This window comes from Monodelphis domestica, chromosome 1 (assembly GCF_027887165.1).
Source record: "Monodelphis domestica isolate mMonDom1 chromosome 1, mMonDom1.pri, whole genome shotgun sequence".
NCBI classification, from domain to species: domain Eukaryota; kingdom Metazoa; phylum Chordata; class Mammalia; order Didelphimorphia; family Didelphidae; genus Monodelphis; species Monodelphis domestica.
In genome coordinates, this window is record NC_077227.1 from 540162023 (window position 1) to 540187807 (window position 25785).

Here is a 25785-nt window from a genome sequence, read left to right on the forward strand (position 1 = left end):
TTCTTTTCTAGGTCCTACATTTTATAGAAGACATTGATACTCTGTAGAGCAATTAGAGGAAGGCAACAAGGATGGGGAAGAATCTTGTGTCCCTATCACTGGGAACATTTAGCGTAAAAGAGGGAAGAAGGCTAAGGGGAAAGTATAATGATAACCATCTTTAGTGCTTGAAGTTCTGTAATGGAAAAGAAAAAATAGATTTGTTTGTTTGTTTGTTTTTTTGGCTCCAGAAGACAAAATTAAAAGCAGTGGATTAAAATTAAAGAGGTAGATTTAGGCTTGATGTCAGGAACAACAAACAAATAAACCAACTCCTTTGTAATTGGATATATTGATAAGTGGAAAGGACTGACTCAAGAGGTAAGTAGAGGCTGAATGGCCATAGTCAGATCTTCTGTGGGTATTCTTCTTAGGCATATGGTAGACCAGATGACCATTGAAGTACCAATTTAAAAAAATCATTTTTTAAGGATGAGGAATTTGGGATGCTTATACATACCCACTTTATCTTTTGACACATTTGTAGGCTCAATTTCTAGTCTTCATATTCATTACTATTATATATATTTTTTATTTTAAATTCTTTTCCCTCAATTGAGATCTTCAAGAAAAGACCCAATGTACATTTTTCTGGTATGATGTGTAGAGGGCATTCTTTTTCTCAGAATGAGATGGCCTGGAGAGATTATATACATATGTTTTTAAGTACTTATTGTATGGGAAGTACTGTACTAAGTGCCAGAAATATAAATACAAGAAGAAAAGAAGACAGTTACTGTTGTTAACAAGCTTAGATTCTAATGGAGAAGATACATAAAGATGAAAAGGGAAGAGGGACATGGAGGTGGGAAAAGGGGGAATGAGGTTGGGGAGTTCCTCATTTCTGGAGGGGGGGTCTCTAGATAGTACAAAGAATCAGGAATGGAATTAATATGAGACTAGACTGGAAATCCTCCTTAAAATGGAAGTTCTGGGATGAACTAGCCAATTAGAGAAAGAGACTAGAGGGCTGGAGGCTACTTCCAGTGTGAGAAGTTCAAGGATGAAGTGAACTTCCATGGACAAGAGATTCCTGTGGCATGGTAGTAGAATTTGGTTTTCAAAGCAATTCATACAGATTGTCTCATTTGATCCTCACACAAGTTCTCTGAAGTTATGTTCTTTATTCCCATTTTATGAGAGAAAACTGAGACTGAGAGGAGTTGTGAATGGCCTAGAATTACACAGCTAATACCTGTCTGAAGGAGAATTAAAATCCAAGCCTTCCTGACCCAAGTCTATCTGTCTATTCACTATTATGCTTCCACTCAGCCACTATAATCCCTTCCTACTCTGAGATTCTGGGATTCCTTTAGTTCCAAATGAAGCTACAAGCTAGGAAAAGTACTTTATATGGTTTTGTTTTCCTGTGGATGTGTCCCCCCCCCCCCTTTGCCTGTAAAGCTAATTTATAAAGCCAAATAGGTTCAATGTTACTGGGGTGGGGTTGAGCATGGTAGAATGTTCCTTTGTCCATTATCAAGCTGAAGGATAAAAACAAATTCAGAAAATGATTGGGTTTATTTCAAATACAGTGTATACTGTGCTTTAATAGTAAACTAATGTACTCTGTGTTCATTGCTAAAACACTCACTGAGAAAGATATGCCAGCACTCCTGTGGATGCAATTAGCATAAATAGGATTTAACCTATCACATTTCATACAGTCAAGTTCTCTAGCCATCAGGGTAAAACACAGCTGTTTTGTCTCCTTTGACAGTCGAAAGAAGGCTAGTGAGGTGTACATCACACACACAGTTTCTGCCTTGAAATGGATCCCCCATCCAACTCAGAATCAAAATCTCGGAGTTTTAGATTTGGGAGGGACTTTACTAATCTGATGGTCTCACCCAAACTGGAAAAAAACCTCCCCAAAATGAAACCATTCACAATCCAAGATCTCAAGTGATTGTGACTCCATTTTAGGTCTTTATATCTACAATTTGCCTGACTTAGACCCCTGCCTTGACCTTAGGACTTTGTTCTACCAAGTCTTCCTACAGTGCCTCATTGGGCTGTGGGCTTAGCTTCCAAAGGGACTGTCAGGGGAGTGCAAGGTCTGGCAGAGTACAGAGGGCTGTAGAGGGGAAAAGCCTTGAATTTGAAACGGGAGAAAATGGATAAACCACGTAATGCTTAATGGACTTGGCCTAGTCACTGCCCACCTTGGGCATTAGGTTTCCTCTCTATAAAATGAAGGAGTTTGCTTAAATTATCTCTATAGTCCCTCTCACATCAAAATCTTAATATTTGGAGTTTTACCAGATAGAAAAAATTAGGCTATGGAGCTGACCTTTGATGGCATGTCTATTAGCGAGGGTTCAGCTTACCACGTGTTCTTATCAACAGAGCATCAGTTTTAGGTGATGAATGTTGGACTCAGAAGCTCACTATCTACTTAGGTATGACTAGGTTGTCATCTCTGATGGTAGAGGGAATACTTATAATGAAGAAACCATAGCTCCTTGACAGCACCAGGCAGTTAGGTCTGCATAAAGGATAAAACCTTGGAGTCAAGAAGACCTGCATTCAAATCCAGTTTCAGACACCTACTGACTGTGTGACCTTGAGTAAGTCACATAACTTCTTTTTGCTTCAATTTTCTTAATTGTAAAGTGGGAATAACCATAGCACCTATCTCCTAGGATTGTCAAGAAGATCAAATGAGATAATATTTGTAAAAGGCATTACTAGCCTTAAAGCATTATATAAATAAGCTATTATTATATAGCTTAAAGTACTAAAATATGGAAATTTTGGAAGATAGATAATAAAATGCTTGATATTTTTGAAACGCAAAGAGTAAAACTCTCTTTACGTATATTGGCCTATTTGAACTTCAAGACAATCTTGGGAGGTGAGCAGTATGAATATTATAAGCTCCATTTTGTCGATGAAGAAACTGAAGCTCAGCATCAAAACTTCAACACTGGAACTTGGCCATGATTATTGATTTGATGAAAATCAAGAGCTTATTTTGGTACTTCCAACACTGAACCATACTGGACAGGGGCCAAGAAAGGCTTTCTTTAGACTGAATTCTCATGATAGAATTGTGTGTAATGCCATTCTGAGGTTTCCATGTATTATACTCAGAAATCTTTAGAGCTAGAAACATTCATTAGACCAGTTTAGACCAGAAGAGATATCCCACAGTATGGTATCTGTGGTCCAAACTCCCTAGCCTTCTGTCTCTAACAGTGACAGCAGAGGACAGTCTGTGGAAGGAGATGGTGGCTCTTTATGACTTCACATTCATGAGGGGATATATATTACTCTCTCAATCCCTAGATTCCCATGGACCTGCCACTAACAGTTTATCTAGTCTCGTCTGAAGGAACAAGGAATTTATACCTGGGAGGGACCATTAAAATAATTTAGTCCAGGGATTCTTAACCTTGTGTGTGTGTGTGTGTGTGTGTGTGTGTGTGTGTGTGTGTGTGTGTGTGTGAAAAATAGACCCCTTTTGACAGTATGCTGGTGACTATAGACCCCTTCTCAGAATTATATTTTTAGATTCATCCCATAAAACATGTCATTACAAAGAGAACCAATTATGATATATTACAGTTATTAAAAATGTTTTTGATTTTCATAGCTCTCATCTTAAGAACCCTTAATATAGGGGCAGCTGGGTGGCTCAGTGGATTGAGAGCCAGGCTTTGTGATGGGAGGTCCTGTGTGAAAATATGTCCTCAGATACTTCCTAACTATGTGGCCCTGGTCAAATCTCTTAATCCCCATTGCTGGCCCTTACCACTCTTCTGCCTTGGAACCAATACCCATTAATGATTCTTAGATGAAAGAAAGCTTAAAAAAAAAAGAATCCCAAAATAGTCTAATTCCTTTTTTTTAAAAATGAGGAAATAGAGAGGGACTGATATGTACAAGTCACCTCATAAAGGTAGAAGGTAGCAGAGGTAGGATTTGAATCCAATTCTTATTCCAAACCTAATGCCTTTCCATTTCACTATTTTGAAAGTTGGCCAGTGATCTCTCAAAGCTGAGGGTCTCTTCTGCCTAGGTGTGGTGGTTCAGGTGAGTAATAATGGGATGGGAGACAACTGAGTGCTCAGACCCTTGTGCTCAGGCATCACCAAGCTGTTCCATCTGACTCAGGGTTCGTGCTTATTATATAGTTCAGTGAGTACATGCTTTTCTGGCACACAGTCATTTTTCAACATACATGATCTTCTATAGACGATTGCATATGTCACACATTAACAAACTGCTTAATCAACATTCTATGATCATATACCATGTTGCTACAACAGAAAAATTACATGATAGAGATAAATGACATAGGAGGTTAGCCAGGGGGCCAGTTCCCCCTGACCTGTGGAATAATCAGCTAAGAGAATCATTGTTGCTTTTGATCAGCTTTCACAATCAATCAGAATTACTTAGGAGATGGGTAACAAAAAAATTTCACAGCTAGGTATAGGGTTAAAGGGTAATTTAATACAGACTGGAATCAGGTACCTTTTTAATTTCTAAGTTTCATTTTTCTTTATGTTTCACTCAGGCACTTAGTGTTGCTCTGGTTATTGTAAACATAACAGGTCAGTGAAGTGTTGTCAGTAGCTTGTGCTTTAGAGGAGTGATTGATGGGCCTGTGTGTTTGACTTACAATGGGTGTGGGTCATCTAAGTGTAGCTCTATTAAGAGGGAAAAGGGAGAGGTAATGGGTAATGATCTTTGGGTTTTAATTCTGTGAATGTATTCTTTTTGGGGTAATAATCTGGGGGAATTACAGTGGGACATATGTGTCAACCCTATAGGTATTTGCTCTCATTTTATTTCTCCTGTATTGGGGAGAAGACAATAATCATAGCAATTTTATTAGTAAAGGAAGGTAATGGAAGAAGTCACATAGAGGGGGACTGAATGGATGCCTCATATTTTATGAAGGCTGCCTTCATTCCCCAACTGCAACTCTGTCAGACAGCATGGATATGATGGCTCTCCACAATACTATATAACTCTTCTGAAGTATGCTTAAGTAATCCTATTTATAGTTTCTGCCAGTGCCATGTCTAGCAATAAATTTACTGTCTTCTATACAGAGTAATACTTCCTTTTGTCTTAAGATTTTCACTCTTGATCTCTGAATGCCCTTCCTACTTCACCATCTACTTCACCCTGGTATTTAAGGATTTGGAAAATGAGATTTTGTTGTTCCTCCCAAAGTCCATCATCTTACAAATATTCCTTAGTTAAGTTCCCCCTTAATACATTGTCATGAAATGATCTCTATTTAAGTTCATTTTTCAGTTTTGTTCATTTAGAAAAGGTCATAACACGGTTCACATAGACAAGATACCAGTAGATAGATTGACTGGGTTTATCACTACCTAGCAGAGCTATATTCAGATCTGAAAATTTCAATTATAGTGAATTAGAAAAAAAAGAAAAAAAACTTTTTTTCTCTTCTGCTCTACTTTGCTGTGTGACTTTGGACAAGTTATTTTAGTCTCTGTCTGACTTAGTTTCCTCAAATGTTAAAAAAAAGGATTAAAACGACATCTCTCAGGGTTGTTGTGAGGATTAAATGAGAAAATATTTGCAAAGAATTTGGTGGCACTTATGCCTGGCACACATTGTTGTTTGATCATTTCAGTCATGTCTGACTCTTCCTGACTTTTGGGGGTTTTCTTGGCAAAGATACTGGATCATGGCTTGCCATTTCCTTCTCCAGCTCATCTTATAGATGAGGAAACTGAGTCAAACAGAGTTAAGTGTCTTGTCCAGAGTCACCGAATTCGTAAATGTCTGAGGCTGGATTTGAACCTGTCCCAATGGCGAAGTATAGCTTTAATGAATAAAGAGGTGATAGTTTTTTTTTATTGTTTTCTGCCCTAGTTAAACACATTGGAATATTTGTGAATCTTTTGGTTTTGAACTTTTGGAAGATTCAATTTAGGAAACTGGAAACTTGTGTTCAATTATGGGTGCCCCAGTTGAAAAATATTGATAAAAAAGGAGATTGTTCAAAGGAGAGCAACCAGGATGACAAAGGTCCTTGACTTCATGGTATATAATTTGTTGAAAGGAACTAAAGATGTTTAACTTGGGGGAAAACAGACTCAAAGGGGTTATGAAAGTAACTTTTTTTTGCCTTTTGGATCTCATTTCTTCATCTTTCTAATACACTCATCTGGCATTATTGAATGCTATAATTATTTAAATGGTACACTGGATAGAACGCTGGGTATGAAGTCAAGAAGACCTGAGTTCAAATCCAACCTCAAACACTAGCTGTATGACCCGGGGTAAGTTCCTTAAACCATCAGTTTCTTCATCTGTGAAATGGGAAGACCAGTTTTCTTTCCAAGAAAACTCCAAGTAAGGTTATGAAGAGTTAGTCATGGCTGAAATGACTCCACAACAAAAATAATTATTTATGATTAAATATTTTTCTCCTATTAGATTGAAAATTTCCTGAGGGCAGGGCATATATTTCTTCTAACTTTGTAATTCACTCAAATCCTCTCCTAGCATTCTGTGTACAAGAGCTGCTGAATAATTGTTTTGGCAGTGTTGTATATTCTTATTGATAATTCTGATAAAGTAGAATAACATTATGCAGCATCACTTTTGAATAGAAGTATTGTTGTTTGTTAATTGTGACATTCATGAATATTAGAGAGGCATCAAAGAAATATTTGATGGACATATTTACCTGACTCTCTCCTAAATATTTTCTTAATCTGTCTCTCAGCGGCTCTCATTTCATATTCCATCACACATTTCCTCTAGATGCTGACTTCATTGCCTTCAGAACACATGATTCTCTCTTAATAACTGGGCCCTTTGAAAAGTACATTAATACTGTGAGTCTACTAGAGCTCTTTTTTATGCATTTGAGAGTTTATTTGTGCAACTCAGTCCTCAGAGTCAGTATTTCTCATTTAAGTGAGAAACTTGTGCAATTCACACTCATGATATCTGGTATTTTAAAAATGATAAATGTCCTAGATATAAGCAAGTTTGGCATAGTGGAAAGAGGTCTGACTTTGGGGTCAAGAAGACTGGATTTATATTGGTTGTTTCATTGTGTCTGACTCTTCATGATCTCATTTGGAGTTTTCTTTGGCAAAGGTACTGGAGTGGTTTGTCATTTCCTCTTCCTCATTTTATAGATGAGGAAACTGAGGTAAACAGGGTTAAGTGACTTGCCCAGGGCCACAGGGTTAGGAAGTATCTGAGTTTGAATTTGAATGTCTTTCTGATTCCAGCTCTGGAGCTCTATCCACTGTGCCACAAAGCCTACTGGCAAGGATTCACATTCTCCATCTTAAACATACTAGGTGTGTTGGCAGAAAGGGAGCTACTGAGACCCTTGGTGCCTCAAGCAACTCTCTAAGGCTAAAAGGTATATAATATAGTCACTGCTCTTCATGGGGATGGAAATTTCCTTTGATGAAATCACAGATCTGGATAAAGAAAAAAGAAGTCTTGGGCCACCTTGTTTAAAGCAGGGCATTAAAAATGTCCAGTACTACCAAGAGATCTCTATTCTAGTTTTGAGACAAATCAATTAAAATAGAACCAATGTCCAGTGGCATCAAAATCTTCAACTCAAGGTTTTTTAATTCCATTTGAAATTATTTCTTTCCTGTAATATTGAGAGGAAGGGTCAATGTTCACCTAGCACTCTAGTAGTTTGGTTTAAACGTAGCTTAGATATGATTGGAAAACATCAAGGGGAATTTCTAGAACTATAGAAGCATAGAATTCTTCAAGAGCTATAGCTTAGAATTTGATCTACTGGAATCTAATGTACTTGAATTTGCTTCTGTGGTTAGTTCTTTCAAGTTTCTCTGTCTCTGTCTCTGTGTCTCTGTGTCTCTGTGTCTCTGTGTCTCTCTTTGTCTCTCTCAATTCCTCTCTGTCTCTCTCTCTGTTTGTCTCCATGCTTCTTTAGTGCTTTCTCTCTCCTTCTGCCCTGTTCTCATTTCCTATCACTCCATTTGTGTAACAGCTGGGCCAGGGCAATGCTATAGTTCTGTACTAAGCAGCCTGCTTTTTCCTTTGGCTTTTGTTGAATGTTCTGACAAATAACAGACTGTCTCCAGCTGTTCAAATGATGTTGCTTTTTCTAAGCTACAGTTCAGCATTCATTTCCACTAATGGAGGCTTTGCTTCAGTAGGTAAATAAGATACAACAGGGCTTGCTGTTAAGTAAAATTGAACAAGTGGGCAGTGAGAACAGCTTCTGCTACTTGCCTTGCTCTGATCAAACACCGGTAGCCATTCTCCCTCTCCTGGAGCCCAAGATTCTCATTTGCCAATTGCTGAATGATCACTTTAAAATGTTTTCTTCCCCCCCCCCTTTTACCCCTTTTCCTCTTTCTTCCTCCTCCTCCTCCTCTCCTTTCTCTGTTTCTCTTCCTCTCACCTTTCTGTTCTCCACTCTCTCCTTCCTTCTCCTTTTCCCTTCCTCCTCTCTCTCCCTCTCATCCTTCTCTCCCTCTTGCCCTACCTTCCTTGCTCCCTTTCCTTCCACTGACATTCTCTGTTACATCTTTTTCTGCGAATCACATATTATACATATATGTCTCTCATATTTTTTTCATATCTGGTTGTCTCTGTTTTTTTTCTTTATTCTTTTCCTTTCCATTTCTGTTTTTCTTTCCCTCCATTTGTCTCTCTCCCCCACACTTCTCTTCTCTTCTCTTTCCTCTTTTCCTCTCTTATCACCTTCTATTTTTTTCTCTTTCCCATCTTTGTCTCTCTTGCTGTCTGTTTCTCTCTGTCTTTATACATCTTCCTATCTGCATTTTTATGTGCCTCTGAATCTGTCTTTGCCTTTTTGTCTCTTTCTCTGTGACTGCCTGGGTTTCCTTTTCTCTCCTCATTTCCCCCATTCCTATTTTCTAGAGAAATACTATTTCTTCAGTCAAATATTTAAGACTAAGGTGTTTTTTTCCAGATAGTGAGTATTTATTTTAGAGAAACACTACATTTGCAAATGTAGTTTTACCATTTTTATAAGTGTTAATTGTAGATATGTTGCTGTAGCAATGATAGCTGGGAATTCTATGAGTGATATATTTAATGCTTATTTCAGCTTCTATTCACTGGGCAGAGTGTTTTTTTGGACACTGCAAAAGTGTTTGCTTTGGTCTGAATCACAGTGTGATCAGACTGTTTTGAGGAATTCCCTAAGGAAGCTTGCAAGTTACAATAGCAAAATGAAAATAGAGTATGTTTGGGAGCACCTGAGAGCTTGTCCTTTCAAAAGATCCAGGCAGTGCTATTGCCATGAAAGGAAGGAAAACATTAGAGGAGAGTCTTAAACTTGGGGAGAAGAAATGGAGTTAATTGTAGCTACTTTTATCTTAGCCTCATTCAAATGAGCTTTGTTCTTGCAGAAATGTTTAAGTGTAAAAATAATGACAATTGAGACATATATGATTTTCACATTTGCAAAGGGCTTTCTCATATTGTCTCATTTGATCTATACAACAATTCTTAAAGATAGGTGCTATTGTTATTCCCATTTTACAGATGAAGGTACTTAGAAAGGTTAAATGATTTATCCAGTGTTATACACAGCTAGTACATTTTTGAGGTTGTGCCTGTTTTCTGTTGTTCTTTAAATTCTGACCTTCTTTCTTAGTGTCAGTACTAAGACATAAGAGTAGCAAGGGCTGGGCAGTTGGAGTTAAGTAACTTGGCCAGGTCGCACAGTTAGAAAGTAATTACCTGAGGCCAGAAGTCAGGTTCTCTAAACTCCAGTCCTGGTGCTCTATGCACTGTGTGACCTAACTGCCCCTGAGATAGTATTTGACCGTAGAATTTCTTGGATTTAAGAGTCAACTGGTCCCCAAATGATAAACGCTCAAAGGATGTGAACAGTCAGTTTTTAGGTGATGAAAGCAAAACTTTGCACAGTCATGAGACAACATGCTCCAAATCACTATTGGTTAAAGAAATGCAATGAAAACAATTCTGAGATACAACCTCACACTTATCAAATTGGCTAATATGACAGATAAGAAAGATAATGAATGTTGTAGGGGATGTGAGAAAATTGGGATGCTAATACATTGTTGGTGGAACAGTGAACTGATTTAACCGTTCTGGAGAACAATATAGAACCACATCCAAAATGGCCCATAAAAGTAGGTATACCTTTTGACAGAGCAATACCACTACTAGGTTTCTATCCCAAATAGATCAGAGATAGGGGAAAGGACCTCCTTATACAAACATATTTGAAGCAGCTCTTTTTGTAGTGGAAAAGAATTGGAAACTAAGGGGGTATCCATTAATCAGAGGATGGCTGAACAAGTTGTGGCATGTGACTGTAATGGAATACTATTGTGCCATGAGGAATGATGAACAGGTTGAGTTCAGAAAAATCTGGAAAGACATATGAACTGAAAGTAAGTAGAACCAGAAAAACACATGTGATAACAAAACTATTGTACAATGATCAACTGTGAAGGACTAAACTATTATCAGCAAAACAGGCTTCCAAGATAACCCCAAGGGACTTGAGACAAAAACTGCTATCCACAGCCGAAGAAGAAAGTGTTAGAATCTGATTGCAGATCAAAGAATGCCCCTTCCTTCATTTTATTTCCTTCGTGGGTTTTTTTTTAATTATATGTGTGATATGTGTCTTCTCTCACAGCATGAGGAATATGGAAATATGTATTGAATGACAACACTGGTATAAACCTATAACAGAACTTTTACTGCTCTGGGGAGGAATGGTGGGAAGGAGGTAGGGAGGTGGGGCAAGAGAGACAGACAGACAGACACAGAGAGAGAGAGAGGGGGTGAGGGGAGAGAGAAATGGAGAGGGAAAGAGAGAGAGGGAGAGGGAGAAGGAGAAGGAGAGGAAGACAGAGAGGGAAAGGTAGATGGAGAGATGGGAGGAGAGGGGAGAGAGATTCTGAATTGCAAAATGTCAGAAAACAATTATCAAAAATTGTTTCTACTTGTAATTGAAAAAGAAGAGTCATATTTCACAGAGGTCAGTTTTAGTAGAACAAAAGTGATATCAACACATGTTCTGCTCTAAATGTCTCTGTTTTCTGCTCTAAATATCTCTGGGGTATAAGGAAATGGAGAACATCCTGGGATTGGAGCCTCAAGCTCTAGGTTTAAACTTGGCGTCTGCTAATTATTCATTGTTTAACCCAGTTTTAGGAAGATTTGTTCTCTTCGCATTTCTAAACTCTAGTTTTCTCATCCATAGAAAAGGGGAAATTATGTTTACTGCCCAGCTCAGAGGCTGATTGTGAGGCAATAGCATGTGCAATATTGAAGATATAACAATAACTAATGTTTATATAATACTGACTTACATGATCTCATCTGAGTCCCAAGCAAAGTCTGGGGAAAGGAAAGGTAATTTATTTAGGATCTGACAACTGGTAGGTATCTGAGATAGGCCTGGACCTCAGGCCCTTCTGACTCTAAATCCTGCACTAACAATTCAATTGACCGATATTATGGTCCTTGGGAGGCAGTAGCATGAACTATTCATGATCAATTGGTTCCAAATATTAGGGAAGATAAACAAAGGGCTTGAATATTTTACCATAAGCCTTCATCATAAGCCTTAAATAAATTTATATGGGTTATCTGCTTACCACATTTCTGGTATAACTACTCTAAAGTTTTAAAACAGGCTAATAGAAAGAAAATCTGCATCATGAAGAATGTCAATTGCCAGTTTGAATAAAGCTATCCAAATAGAGGGTACTCAGAATAAAGCTCAATGTGCATGAACTTCTGGTTCCAAAGTAGTAATTCTGCAAATGTATTTTGAATTCACTGCCACTGATCAATAATTCATTTAGCTTGTAACTACTGATAACATGATTAATGTCCAGTTCAGTCTTGTTCCCATAGGAATACTTATGCATGCAAAAATTATCATAGATTTGGTAACCTTATTGGAGCAACTCAATGTGCATTCTCAAAGTGGTAATAGCCAAAAAATGATTTTATGGATTCAGTAGGAAGAGCAGAGGTTCTTAATTTGTGGTTTGTGAACTTATTTTAAAAATATTTTTATAACCGTATTTCAATATAATTGATTTCCTTTGGAATACTCTGGATTCAAATATAATTTTGGAATGAGATCCATATGATTTACCAGAGAATAAAAAGGGGCCCATTATCCAAAAAAGTTAAGAACTCTCGATATTGAGAAAAAACTACTACATAATAAATCAGCATAGTAGAGAAAGACGATCCTGATCAGCACCATCATCAACATATGCTACACTGGCTAATAGGTATCAGATCTATAACTTGCACTGGATGGACAAGCCTTTGTCCCAGGGTGACAACTTTTTTGGGGGCAAGAGCTGCCCTCCATCCCAGGAAGAATATACTCCCTCCTATAGCAACTACTGTCCCCCTACAGCCTGTATTTTTGTTATGGGGTATAATATGGGAAAGAGGATCACCTCTGGTATGAAGGCTTGCCAATCCCTTTTCAGGGATGCTCATCCACCTTTGGTGTCTACCTGCCATCCAACTTTCATATGTAGTTCCAAGGTGCTGTTGCATGAGCAGCAGCCACATCTTGCCAGATAGGCTAAACCAGATTGATGATAACTGACAGCCCTCAAACCACTTGATGAGTTAGGGGGATGCGTGTGAAGACTTCTCCTGCTGGAATGGATGGATGAGAGCAATTTATTTTAATGGCCATAAAGGTGATTGAAGCAGGTGCTATGGAGTGCCTAGAGTTTGGTCAGACATTGAAGACACCAAGACCATCCACTGCATCCTGGGCCAGCTCCAGTCACTCTGACATTTATTTTGCCACTGAACTTTGATGACTGTGGAAGAGAGAGTGAGGCTGATGACTGTGTCATCACTTAAATTCAATTCATACACAAGTCAAACATCACTCCCCATGCCATTGATCCTCTTTGAAACAAAGGACAAACAATTGTTATGTAATGCAATCTACCTTGGTGCCCAACTTCAGGGTCCCTTTTGGAAGGATTCCTCTCCTCCTGAGCTTCCACTCTGGGGGAGAAGACCTAAGTTTGTTCTCTATATGTGATTCCACTCGTAGATAATCTTCTTTGCCAATATCTCCTGACCCAAACTTTTTTTTTGTTTCAGGGAAATCATTTGTTACAGTGCTGATAGTTTTGAGTATCTAAAGTGCAAAAGTCAACACCTGCAAAGATGAGTTGATATGTAAGTGAAATTTGTTTGGACGTCTGCTCAAGCATTTTCCTGAAAACATTCTTTTTCTTTGTTTTTTCTTTTTCTTTGCAATGTTATTTTCCTTTCATGTTTTGCTTCCTTCTAAGCATCTGGGCCCTGGTTTAGCCCTTATTCCTTTCCCTTCCAAAACAATAAAGTAGATTTTTATATGTTTTTTTCCTCTTGTGTATCCCTTACCGAAAAATCCTATCCTAACAGTTGCAAATCTTATGGTTGGATGGGCAGTGATCTTGTGTATCATAGTATCATAGATTACAGTTGAAATACTTCTCCAAGTTCATACAGTCCAAACCCCTCTGTTATAGATAAGAAAACTGAGTTGAGACTCAAAGAAGTTAAATGACTTGACCAAGGTTACACAAGTAGCAAATGGCAAAATTGGGATTTTAAACTAGATCTTTTGATTCCAAATCTAGGATTTTTTTCTATGGTATGCTGGGAAACATGGTACTGAATAGTTGAACTTGTAACTAAGATGTTATGCTCAGTAGAAGAAAATTCTACGGGAAAATGAATAACACATCAGATTTAACTGCAAAATTTAGATTTCTTTCCTAACACTGCCTTAAGTTAAATGATTGAATAATATTTACTTAGATAAAAGAATACTTAGAATGGTTCAAAGTATATGTGCAGTAACTAATGAGTAACAATTCTAAAATTCCTTTTAATTCATAAGGTTGATGAAAAGGAAACATCTCCTAATTATGAGCTGGTTATCACTAGATATTACATACTGATTTTGCCTGAGTATGCTTTGAATCATTAATTATCAAGTGAATCAACAGCTGTTGATAATATCTCATAAACAAGCTATTCCAAATTGTTGTAAATGTACCATGTAATAAAAGCCAAGACCTAGAGAGGTGAAGCTTGGAAAGATGTTGATTGCCTTTGCTTAGAATTTTTTATGCTTTTGGGAACAATTTTACTTTTTATTTTTTTTTTCCTTTTTATTCTATAGCCCCTCAATTTTTCTTCTGATTTTAGGATTTTCCTCTGATCATATTTACACTTCATTATTATTAATATAGACAGCTTCTGTATGTACACTCCTGGTTAATTTGGCAATATCTGTGATCATTGAATCAAATAAATTAAATAAAAACAAATTAGGGAGAAGGAAGAATAATATAAGCTCCTTGAAGGCAGGAAAAAAATATTTGTAATTTTATCTTTGTGTACTGGGATCTGTGACTTAAGTGTGATTTCCACTGTGGGAATTCCCCTTGCCATGTAGTCCAGCACCTTTCAATCTATAGTGTTTGAAAATTGCTTGGGAGCACTGAGAGGTTATTGGATTCCTAGAGTCACAGAGGTGGTAAGGATCAGCAACACAAATTGAACACAGTTTGACTTTAAGGTTGATTATACCCACTGCCTTGTTTCTTTTCCTACAGAGTAGGATTTTTTTGAATCATTTCTTTTTTTAGTTCTGACTCTAAAACAGAATAAAAGCTAAACAAATAGGATTAGGTGACTTGTCCAGGGTCACACAGCTAGGATGCATCTGAGGGCATATTTAAATCCAGGTCTTCCTGACTCCAGACCTGGTTGGTCCTCTATCCACTATCCACAACTGTCCTTATAGTAGTTCTTAATAAATGCTTTCTGAATTAAGATGAATTAAAGGAACTTTGGCACTAAGGCTAGCATTTAATCTGAACAAGCCATTTAATGATTGAATAATTAATGTAGTTGAAAGAGCAGTGGGTTGAGAGTCAAAAAACTGGGGTTTGAATCTAATAAGCTCTGCTACTTACCAATGAAATGACTTTCAACAAGACTCTCTGGGCCTCAGTTTCCTTCTCTGTAATATCAGGAGGTAGGACTAGATAATCCACATAGTCCCTTCAGACTCTGAATTCTATAATCTTACTTACATAAAGTTCCATTTCCTGTGCTCTGTGTTAAAATTTATCCCTTGAGGGAATTCCAGACCCTAGTGTTATGGCTTCCTACTCACATTCCACTAAAGGACCATTTCTCATATAATCCTATAAAATGAATTTCGACAGCTCACATGCACGACTGCAAGAAGTCAAACCACAAACAGGATTATGCCTGTGACTCTCTTTAACCTATATTTCTCTCTAGGCATCTTAATACAGTCTTCAGCTGCCATAAAATATTTGACATGTTTATCTTCTCAGCATTGGAACTGATTTCATTTGGTCAAAAATGCTGGTGTCCTCTATATATTGCGAATTAAAAATAGAAAGGGACATTTCTGTGCATGAAAGCAAATTTCAATTGGCTTGTTTTGGTTCTTAATTGCTATGCGAAGATACATGCCCTAGATTTATAGCTTGCTTGTTTCTGTTGTTACCATATTGGGCTATATGAAAAGTCAGTGTTCTTCATTTCTTCGCGAGGGAACCCAGAGTGAAAGAGTCAGATTTATTTGGTGTCGAAACATGGATCAAATCATACATATCCAAGATATTCGACAAAAGCTTTTTGAAAAATAAAAAAATGGCATTTTAGAGCCTGTCACATGCAATAAATTCACTTGGATGAAAGGCTCGATGTGTAATAAAAATGTCTCATTTAAAGAAATTAAATGATCCTGTCATTTGTAACTAGGATTGATATAATTTTTAAATGGAACAAGCCATAATGAAGCACTATGAGTCACAATGGCCTTTCACATTTACAATATTTCTAACATAATTAATAATTAACACACTAGAAATTATTTTAATTTAACATTATGGTGTGGATTTAAACACACAAATTGAAAATGCTTCTTAATAAGGTTTTTAGTCCTTTCTTAAAATTAAAATGCTAAAGTAATTAAAACCAAAGGTACTTTAAAAACAGTTTGCTACCAAACAGATTTTTGTATGCCAAGTATAAGTTTAGAGTCTCTCCCTACCCCCTTTTAAATAAATTCTTAAATCTGTTAAAAATGAGATTTCTAATATCGAGTGAGAATCGTATAGATCTTGAAGGTGATACTTTCTGGCTTTAATTTTGTTTAAATTTGAGATGAGGAAGGGCTTTAAATATCTCCTTACACCCTCTCTTCTAGGTTCATAAGAATGGGGACTTAATTAACCCCAAGATGAGGAGTTGGGACGGAGTTTGTTTTGCCAAGGTATCTGTTATTAGGACCTCTAGCTATCCTCCATGAGTAATCAGCTTTCTTAACATTTTTCATTACTAAGAAGTATGGATACTTTCTTTCACACACTGGTATTGTCTTCCTCTTCCCTTCCCTACTATAAAGGAGAAAGGGTCATGGGAATTATGATTTAGAAGGTGACTGTTTGCCGTGTTTTGTATTTGGGGATTGTATTCTTGCTGGGGAAAAAATGTGATGGGGAAGAGAGGAGAGCCCTTCTCCATATAACTCCTGGCTTTATACTCAACCTTGTTTTGTAAGGCTTTCAGTGTCTCCTCGGTCCTGGGATGAAAGAGGTGATAATCTGTTGAGGACTCTACCAGCTAAATTAGGATTAGCCAGCAATATGTCATCTAATAGAGGATTTAGAGTCAAATTGTATATTTCTTAAGAGTGGGTAATTTAAACATAAGTTGAGTTATTGAACTTTGGGTTTTTATAGGAGCTTAAATCTGGAAAGGATCTCTTTTTCAGTCATTATTGGAATTAACTCTCTACTCTCACTAAGAGAAGTTCCCTTGGTGTGTGAATTATTTAAGTTAGAAACTAAAATTTCACAGAAATTACCAAGTTTATTGCCCATTTCTCTCCTTCACACACTCCTTGAATACTCTAGCCAAATAGATCTTTTGGTTGTTCCCCAGACACAACATTCAGTCTCCTATCTCCATACTTTCTACTAATAGTCCTTGATTTTTTGGAATTATAGAAACAGAATTTGAGGGCTAGAAGGGATCTCAGCAGCCATTTAGACTAACTCAGACTTGGAAGCATTCCCACCATCACATAATTGGCAAGTGGCTGTCTAGCATCTGCTTGAACTACTTGATGGAGGGAGAGCCCACTGCTTACCTGTCAGGTCAGCCCATCTCTCTTTTGGATATTTAGCTGTTAAAATTTTTTCCTAAGGACAAAACTAAATTGAATTCTTTAATACTTCTATCCACTGCTTTTAGTTGTGGCCTCTGTGTGCAAATGAAACAAGTCACCCTTTTCCCCTTTAAATAGAGGAAAAGAACTAACATGCTCCCCTCTGAGTCTTTTCTCTAGGATAACCATGTCCAGTTCCATCAGTATTTTCCCACACATACATTCGGATTGCCCTTCATCATCCTTTCTTTCTTTAGATACTCTTTAGCTTATCAGTGCCCTTCTTCAACTATACTGTCCAGATATGAACCAGAAGTCCTGATAAATTTCAAGGGATTATTGCCTCCTGCTTGCTGAAAGTCCTGTATTTCTCTGTGCAGTCCAAATTTGCATTAGATTTTTTGGTTGCTGTGCCATACTACTGATTCATACTGAGTTTATGATCCCTTTAGCCCACAGATCTTTTTCAGAAAAATTGCTCTTTTATATTTAGAGTTGATTTTTTTTGGTACCCAAGTATAAGACTTTTACAAACTTCACTGCACTTTACCTAATTAGATATCATTGGATTTGAATTTGCTAGATTTAAATCTTTGAAATGTATAATCTGTGCGACCTCAGGCAAGAGACTTGTTCTCTTAATTCCTGCTTCTAAGATATAGACTTTGCAGAAAGTGATAAATGTTGGAGGGGATGTGGCAAAATTGGGACACTAATGCATTGCTGGTAGAGTTGTGAATTAATCCACCATTCTACAGGGCAATTTGGAATTATGTGAAAAGGACTTTAAGTGACTGCCTGGCCTTTGATCCATTCATACCACTACTGGGTTTGTGCCCCAAAGGGATAATAAGGGAAAAGACTTGTACAAAAATATTCATAGCTGCGCTCTTTGTGGTGGCAAAAAATTGGAAAATGAGGGGATGCCCTTCAATTGGAGAATGGCTGAATAAATTGTGGTATATGTTGGTGATAGAATACTATTGTGCTAAAAGGAATAATAAAGTAGAGGAATTCCATGGAGACTGGAACAACCTCCAGGAAGTGATGCAGAGCGAGAGGAGCAGAACCAGGAGAACATTGTACACAGAGACTGATACACTGTGGCACAATCGAATGTAATGGACTTCTCTACTAGCAGCAATGCAATCTAGAGGAACTTATGAGGAAGAACACTATCCACATCTAGAGAAAGAACTGTGGGAACAGAGACACAGAAGAAAAACATATGATGATTGATCACATAGTTCAATGGAGATATGATTGGGGTTTGGGCATTAAAAGATCACTCTACTGCAAATATGAATAATATGGAAATAGGTTTTGAACAATGATAGATGTATAACCCAGTGGAATTGTTTGTCAGCTCAGGGAGGAGAGAAGAAAGGAGGGAAAGAACATGAATCATGTAACCATGGAAAAATATTGTAAATAAACAACAACAAAAAAAGATGTAGGCTTTGTACTAGATGTTCTTCAAATTTCATTTGGTCTAGGCAAGTAGTAAAAATATTAACCGTAATTTTACAAATGAGAAGACTGTGCTTCAGGGGAATCATGTGACTTGTCCAGGATTGCTTATCTATTTAATGGCTGACTTGAAATTTGAACCCAAGTCTTCTAAATAGATGGTTCTTCCCACCATACCAGCTTGTTCCTCTAAATTATTGTTATCATAATGATTTTTATAGACTTCTCTTTAACCTAGGTCACTATATTCATTTCATTACCATGTACCAAAAAAAGCAGTATGGTACAACAAGGGAGTCTATCTAGGAGGCACTGGACAGAGAGTCAGAAAGACATCAGTCAAATGCTAGTTTTGTGACCCTGGAAAAATCACTTACCCTATGTTTGCCTCAGTTTCCTCATGTGCCAAATGGGACTAATAACATCTCACTCCCAAAGTTGTTGTAGGGATCAAAGGACATTATTGTAAAGTGCTTAGCACAGTGTCTGGCATATAGTGAGTTCAGCTATTATTATAATTATTTAGGAAGAAGAGAATGCAAAAATCTGCCTCAAATGCTTACTATTTACTTGCTGTCTTCTTATTTGTGTCACCCCACGCCCCTGTGATCCTCAAGTGGTATTTAATGACTTAAAGCCATAGACAGGTTGTCATCAGCTGGAATTTCCAACATCCAAGACATCATAGATCCTTGACATATTAGCCATTGATTAAATGTATATTTTCTACTAAAATCCTACTAGGGTTAGTCATCATGACAAGTTGAGAATGTAAGCCTGGGAACTTGAAATCTTTGCTAGTACAATGTAAACTCTGATGAGTCCTCCCCAGAAAGGCTCACAGAGGCAGACTGTGCATCTTCTGTCAGAGGAACATGACAGGTCATTCTAGATGGGGTCATACTAGGCTGATCACAGGGTCATGAATATTCTGGCCAGAAAGTCTTATTGACCTTCTATTAAATTGTTGATATAGGACATGTTAAGGAAAGCAGAGACCTTTGAAATACCAAAGGGACAGCATTAAGATGTGTATCATTTGAATATGGTTCCTTTAATTTCAAAAATTGCAGTAAAAAGCTTTTGTGACCTCAAAACACTTGAAAGCTTCTGCCATAGACCACACTTTGGAAGCTACTCTTCAAAAGAAAGGAAAGTCAATGAAACATCATTAGCCATGAAATTAGCCATGAAATTGATGATTCAAATTAGCATGTTCTGGATCTCAATGGAATTAGGTAAAGCTGAAAGACATTGAAACAGTGGACTTAGATAAAGAAACTCTCCTTTCTATGACCTCATACAGATTGGTTTCCATTAGTTTCTGTGTTGATGAGGACTTTAAGGGCTATGGGGTGCGGGGGCGAGGGGGAGGAGATTTGTAATTTAACAAATGCTAGGCCTATAATATACTTCTTCCTTTTTTTGGCCTGTTGACTTCCTTCCTTCCCTTCAGGGACTAGGTCAGTTGCCACATCCTCGTCCTCCAAGAAGCTTCCTGTTAAACCATTCTCCCCACAACCCCCATAAACACTTTCTAAGCCTGAAAGGGATTTCTCCTAACAAATCTTCCTTAAGTGCTTTTCTTTCTCACCCCATTTTATGTTACACTTATTTGAATACATGTTATATCCTCCTTAGTGTCATTTTTATTCTTGCATCTCAGCCATCTGCCTGGCACATAGTAGGCACATAATATAAACTTGCTGAATTAAAATGAGTGAGTGAGAAAGAGAGCAGAATTGGAGAAATGTGGCAATAAGATGCCTGGGCTACATATTTTGTGAGCTGGTGGGAGATTTTATGTTTCCATTAAAATGTGGAAGTTATCTAGGAGTCTTTATTAAATAAACAAATTAAATGAATATAGCCAAGAAATGATGGTAATAATAGGGCAATCCCCTATTGTAGGCATCATGTTTTTGTGGATAATAATAGATAATGCTAATATAGCTATGTAAGATTTACAAAGTACTTAACATCTGTGGCCTTACTTGATCCTCTTAATGGCCCTGTGACTTAGTTATTACTGTTCTTACCTTATGGATAAAGTGAGCTTGAGGAGTTAGATGAATTTTCTGTTTCCTTTTCTTCTCACTAATTAAATATTAAAGATGAGACTTGAACTCAGCTCTCCCTGACTCTAGATTTAGTACACTATCTATTATATTACTTTTTTATTGTTTGGAGTTAGTGTGGATCAAAGATATTCCATAGTTGTTTTTTGGAAAAGGAAAATCAGTTGAGGCACTGAAAGTCAGAACTCATTTGGCCTTAATTTCTTATTTATTTTCAAGTCCATATCTCATTGTCCTTGAAAGGACTTTTGAGTATATCTATCTTTCTTCTTCTAGTTCTTTTCATATAGTTTCTAGAATGTGTATGCATTTATGTATGTATATCATATCTGCATAGGCAGATATTTATATACAAATATACATATATACAGATTCTGACATATATGCTGAAATGTATTTTTCTTCAAGCCTTTAGTGTTTATTTAGTACAGGTCCTTATACAAAATATGAAATAACCATTTATTGAAAAAAATAAAATAGGGACTCTGGGCTCTTTGTTTTGGAATTTTAATTCAAGGTTGAATCTAACTTGGAAGATTTAAAAATTCTAAGCAACATGATAGATGTACAAGAAATAATATCCTTACCAAATGGTTTCTTAATATATCCTCTTTGCTCCTTGTCCTGCATAATAGACTACAAATTCCTAAGATCAGGGGCAAGTCTCCTGATCTCTCCTGTGCTCCCTTTTCCTGTGAATTTGAAGTTAATAAGACCTGTAAATTAGTTAGGCAAGTATCACAGTGGAGAATGTGCTAGACCTGAAATTAAGAAAACTCAGGTATGCATCCCACCACAGACACTTTGATAGCTGGACAAATCACTTAATCTTATAACTCTTTATGTCCTGGGTAAGTCACTAGTCTTCTGAGGTTCCATTTCATCATCTGTGAATAATGAAATAGACCTGATAGCCTCTAAGGATACTTCCAGGTCTTAATCTATAATTCTATGGTTCAAAATATTCCTTCTGAAACTTATTAGCTCTGCAATACTGAGAACATCATAACATCTGTGAGCTTTAGTAGTATTATTATTATTATTAGTAGTAGTAGTAGTAGTAGTAGTAGTAGTAGTAGTAGTAGTAGTAGTAGTAGTGGTAGTAGTAGTAGTAGTGGTAGAAGTCGTGGTGGTGGTGGTAATAGTAGCAGATAATAATGTCTGAGGGACTATAAGCTTCTTGAGAGGAAGGATTATTTCATTTTAGTTTTTATATCTCTAGAATTTAGTGTATATCACCCAACTCATGATGGCGTGGGTTTAAAAGAAATATTGTGACCAGATGACTTAATTTCCCAGCATCCTTTACTCTTCCCGAGGTCCCCTTGTCTTGCATCCCTGTGTTGTGCCCTGGCATGGGTTTGTTCATAAATTTTGCTGAAACCCACACTGCAGGGCTTTTGGTCTTTTGCTTCGGCTTGAGCGAAGCAGGTGTGGGTCTCTGGCTCTGTGCCCTGCTTACTCGGCTGAAGGAACCCCTTTCTCTCCCACTTTGTTGTTATTAAATACTATAAATTTAAATACTTGGAGTATTCATTCATTTTTAGTCGTATAATGGCTTCTTAATTCTTACATGCTGACTGATTGATGCTAACTCAGGGTTGTTGTGAGAGTCAAATGGAATAATGAATGGAATAGTACTTTGTGGACTTAGTATTCTCATAGAATTGCCCGATTACCACACATTCAGGCTTTGAACTGGGTGCCTTTAAAAAGGGCTTATTGAAGAGGAGGACGTTTCAGAGTCGTATTCCACCAAGGCAGGGACGTCATGGAGGTAGGTGGTGAGGGGTGGGAAGAGCGGGGATGTACCCAGGCAGTAACAGACCATTTCTTTTTGTTTGTGAAGTGAGGATGAGTTTATTTAAGGTTTCTTCCAAGGTAGTCACGGTGATGTGAGATGATTCTTCTGTTCAGAGCTCTTTGGGTGTGTCCCCTTTTAGTGCTGACCACTGGCTACTTCTAGGTGAAGCGAGGTGACCGCATGTCGAAGAGATAACCATCTAGGTCACCCACTACCCGGAATGGAAGCATGTAGAGCTCAGCACTAAACATCTCTGAAGTTCTGTGGTCTTCCCTTGGTAACTGCTTTTCTGGGGCTCTGCTCCTCTTTGAAGTGTCTTGCTCCAGTTTGACAGTCCGATTCTGAAGCATTTTAATGAAATTGGCTCTCTGATGAGTTAACTGACCTTTGAGAGTCATTTTGTTAGAAGCTCCGGGCTGTAGCTGAACTGTTGGTCTGACTATTGTCAAGCCTTTTCATTGTTTGATTGAATGTGTGAAATAACTCCCAAATCCTTGCTAACTTGACTGCTTACTAAAATGAGGGGGGTAGCGTGATATATTGGGAAAGGACTGACTTTGGAGTCACAAGATTAAAAATTTTCATTTTGATTCTCTGCTCTGCTATTTACTCTCTCTCTCCGGTTAACCTTAGACAAGTTAGTTTCCTTCGCTGGTTCTCCATTCTCCACTGCAAATGAGAGGGTTAGACTAGATGATCCTGAGGTAATTTTCAATCCTAAACTCAAAGACCCTTGGAGCCCAATGGAGCTGGTCAGACAAAGCACTCCAGAAGTTTAGGGGGAGGTCTGGGATGGTATAGCAGAGTCCATATGAAATTTTAGCTCGTTTTAGCTTTAAACTTACTTGTGAAGACACAATTCTGGACTTCACTTGATTTATTTATTTGATACCAAAGGAGACAGGAAGATCACTAGACTCAATACCATCATTTAGATTGGCTTTAAGGTTATAATCTTACTAGTTTTACTGGCCGTTTGACCTCAGGCCTGTCCTCTAAACCTCTGTGTACCTCAGTTTTCTGATCTGTTACGGGGGGCTAATAATGCTTTTTTAAACCTACTATGCACAGTTGTGTTGAGAATCAAATGAAGCTTGCCAATATGAAAGATTTGTTTCTTTGTAAAGCACCAAATCCATGAAAGTTCTTATTAATAAGCAAACTTAAGACAGAATGCCACAATAAGAAAGTACCTGCAGAGATCTATTAGACCAATTGCACTTTCCAGTTGTAGTCTCTTCTCTTATATCAGTAATAGCTAGCATTTATGTATGTTTAAAATTTGTGAAGTGTTTTTATAAATATTATTTCATTTTATCCTCACAGCAACTCTGGAAGGTAGATGCTATGACTATTCACATTTTACAAATAGGGAAACTGAGGCAGAAATATGTTATATGACTTGCCTAAGGTCAGAGCTAGTAAGTTTCTGAGGCAGGTTTTGAATTCAGTTTTTTCCCTATTCCAGGTCTAGCATGCTTAGCGGTAGTCAGTGTGCCTCTGTACACAGACAATGGGGTTTGGTGGACAGAGTGCTGGATCTAGACTCAGGAGAGAACTGCCTTTGAATCCTGCTTCTGGCACTTATTAGTTGTGTGACACTATTTGTCATTTAAGTTCTCTGAACCTCAGTTTCCTCATCTGTAAAATACAAAATAAATATATTTAAAAGTCTATAAAATACAATACCTGTAGTACCTGTCTTACAACATGATTCTTAGGTTCAAATGACATAATATGTTTTCTCTGTTATAAATGTTGGCTAGTGTTACTGCTGCACCTGACTCTATTGCCTCTTCCCATTGTATTTCCTAAGTCTTTCTAACTTTCATAGTTTGCATTTTCTACTAAGAAATGTTTAAAAAATATCCTCATTGCTTATTTTCAAATTAGGCCAGAAGAGTGTGTGTGTGTGCATACCCAATCATCTTCATATGTATACATATATACCTACACTCATTTATATGGATGTATATTTATAAAAACTGGAACTGACCTCAATGGTTTTTTAAGCTAATTTAAATTTCTAATAATAATAACAGTCACATTTATAGAGAACATTAAAGTTTGAAAAACATTTCACCCGTATTATCTCATCTGATCTTCCCAACAGTACTGTGACAGAGGTGGTATTATTATCCCAGATTTCAGAGGAGGAAACTGAGGCTTGGGTGGTTAAATGATATACCCAGGGACCCAGAGTCAGAATTCCAAACTTCATGATACCGGTTCAATTAAACAGATGAAAGAACTTCAGGGATCATCCAGCCCTGGTCATCCACTTTACAAGGGGCACAACTGAGGCTTAGAGAGGGGATCTCCTTGGCCCCAAGTGACTTGGATACTCAGCACTGGACCTGATATTGCACTCTGGGTCTTTGGACACCGAATCCAATACCCTTTTACCGCACATATCTCTGTGCTTATGTTCTGTTGTGATTCTTCTACTTGCTCCTGCGCTCCTTGCTCACAGTTTGTAATTCGCTTAGCTCTTTCCAAATAATTCATCTCTGGAGAGGGTTCCATCACCACATTGTGCCCTTCACACCTAGCCAAATGCATCAGCTGCCTGGGAGCCCTTCCTGTACTTCATTGCATCCTATTAACCTTATTCTCTTTGGTTGCTCAGAGTTAGGCTTGTCCCTCTTCTGATATCAGATTATTCCTTTTAAGTTCATTAAAATCTAGGATCTCATGTTCCATGATGAATGGAGGGACATGGGGAAAGCCATGGATGTGTTCTCCCTGAACTACTGGAGAGAACATTGATGAAAGCTGGGGAAACCACTCTATAATAACTGGCAGTCAACTAGCACTACAATATCTGGAAAAACACTTTACATATATGATCTCATTTGACTCTTATGGCCTTCCTTGTCCAATTCTAACCCTATTGATGCTGTCATTTCCCATTCATAAACTCTGAGATCTGGCGACATTAGTCTACTTTCTGCTCTTCACACAAGTCCAGACTGAAATTTCCTTGGTGATTCTGCTATAATTCTTCTATTTTTATATGTATATATAGAAATAATAATTATTATAAATATAACATAACATATACTTATGTATATATGTATGATTAATACTATAATATAAATGTGATTTATATTCTATGTTATTATAATATTTCTGTGTATATGTTTGTACTTATATATGTGTATATATGTATAAATATATAC

At 37.4% G+C, this 25785-nt stretch overlaps 1 pseudogene; it reads left to right on the forward strand.

Moving 5' to 3' along the window:
• LOC100618873 (integral membrane protein GPR137B-like) overlaps nucleotides 1–25580 on the forward strand; it is a 105295-nt pseudogene extending 79715 nt beyond the window's left edge.
• Nucleotides 25581–25785: the final 205 nt, after the last annotated feature.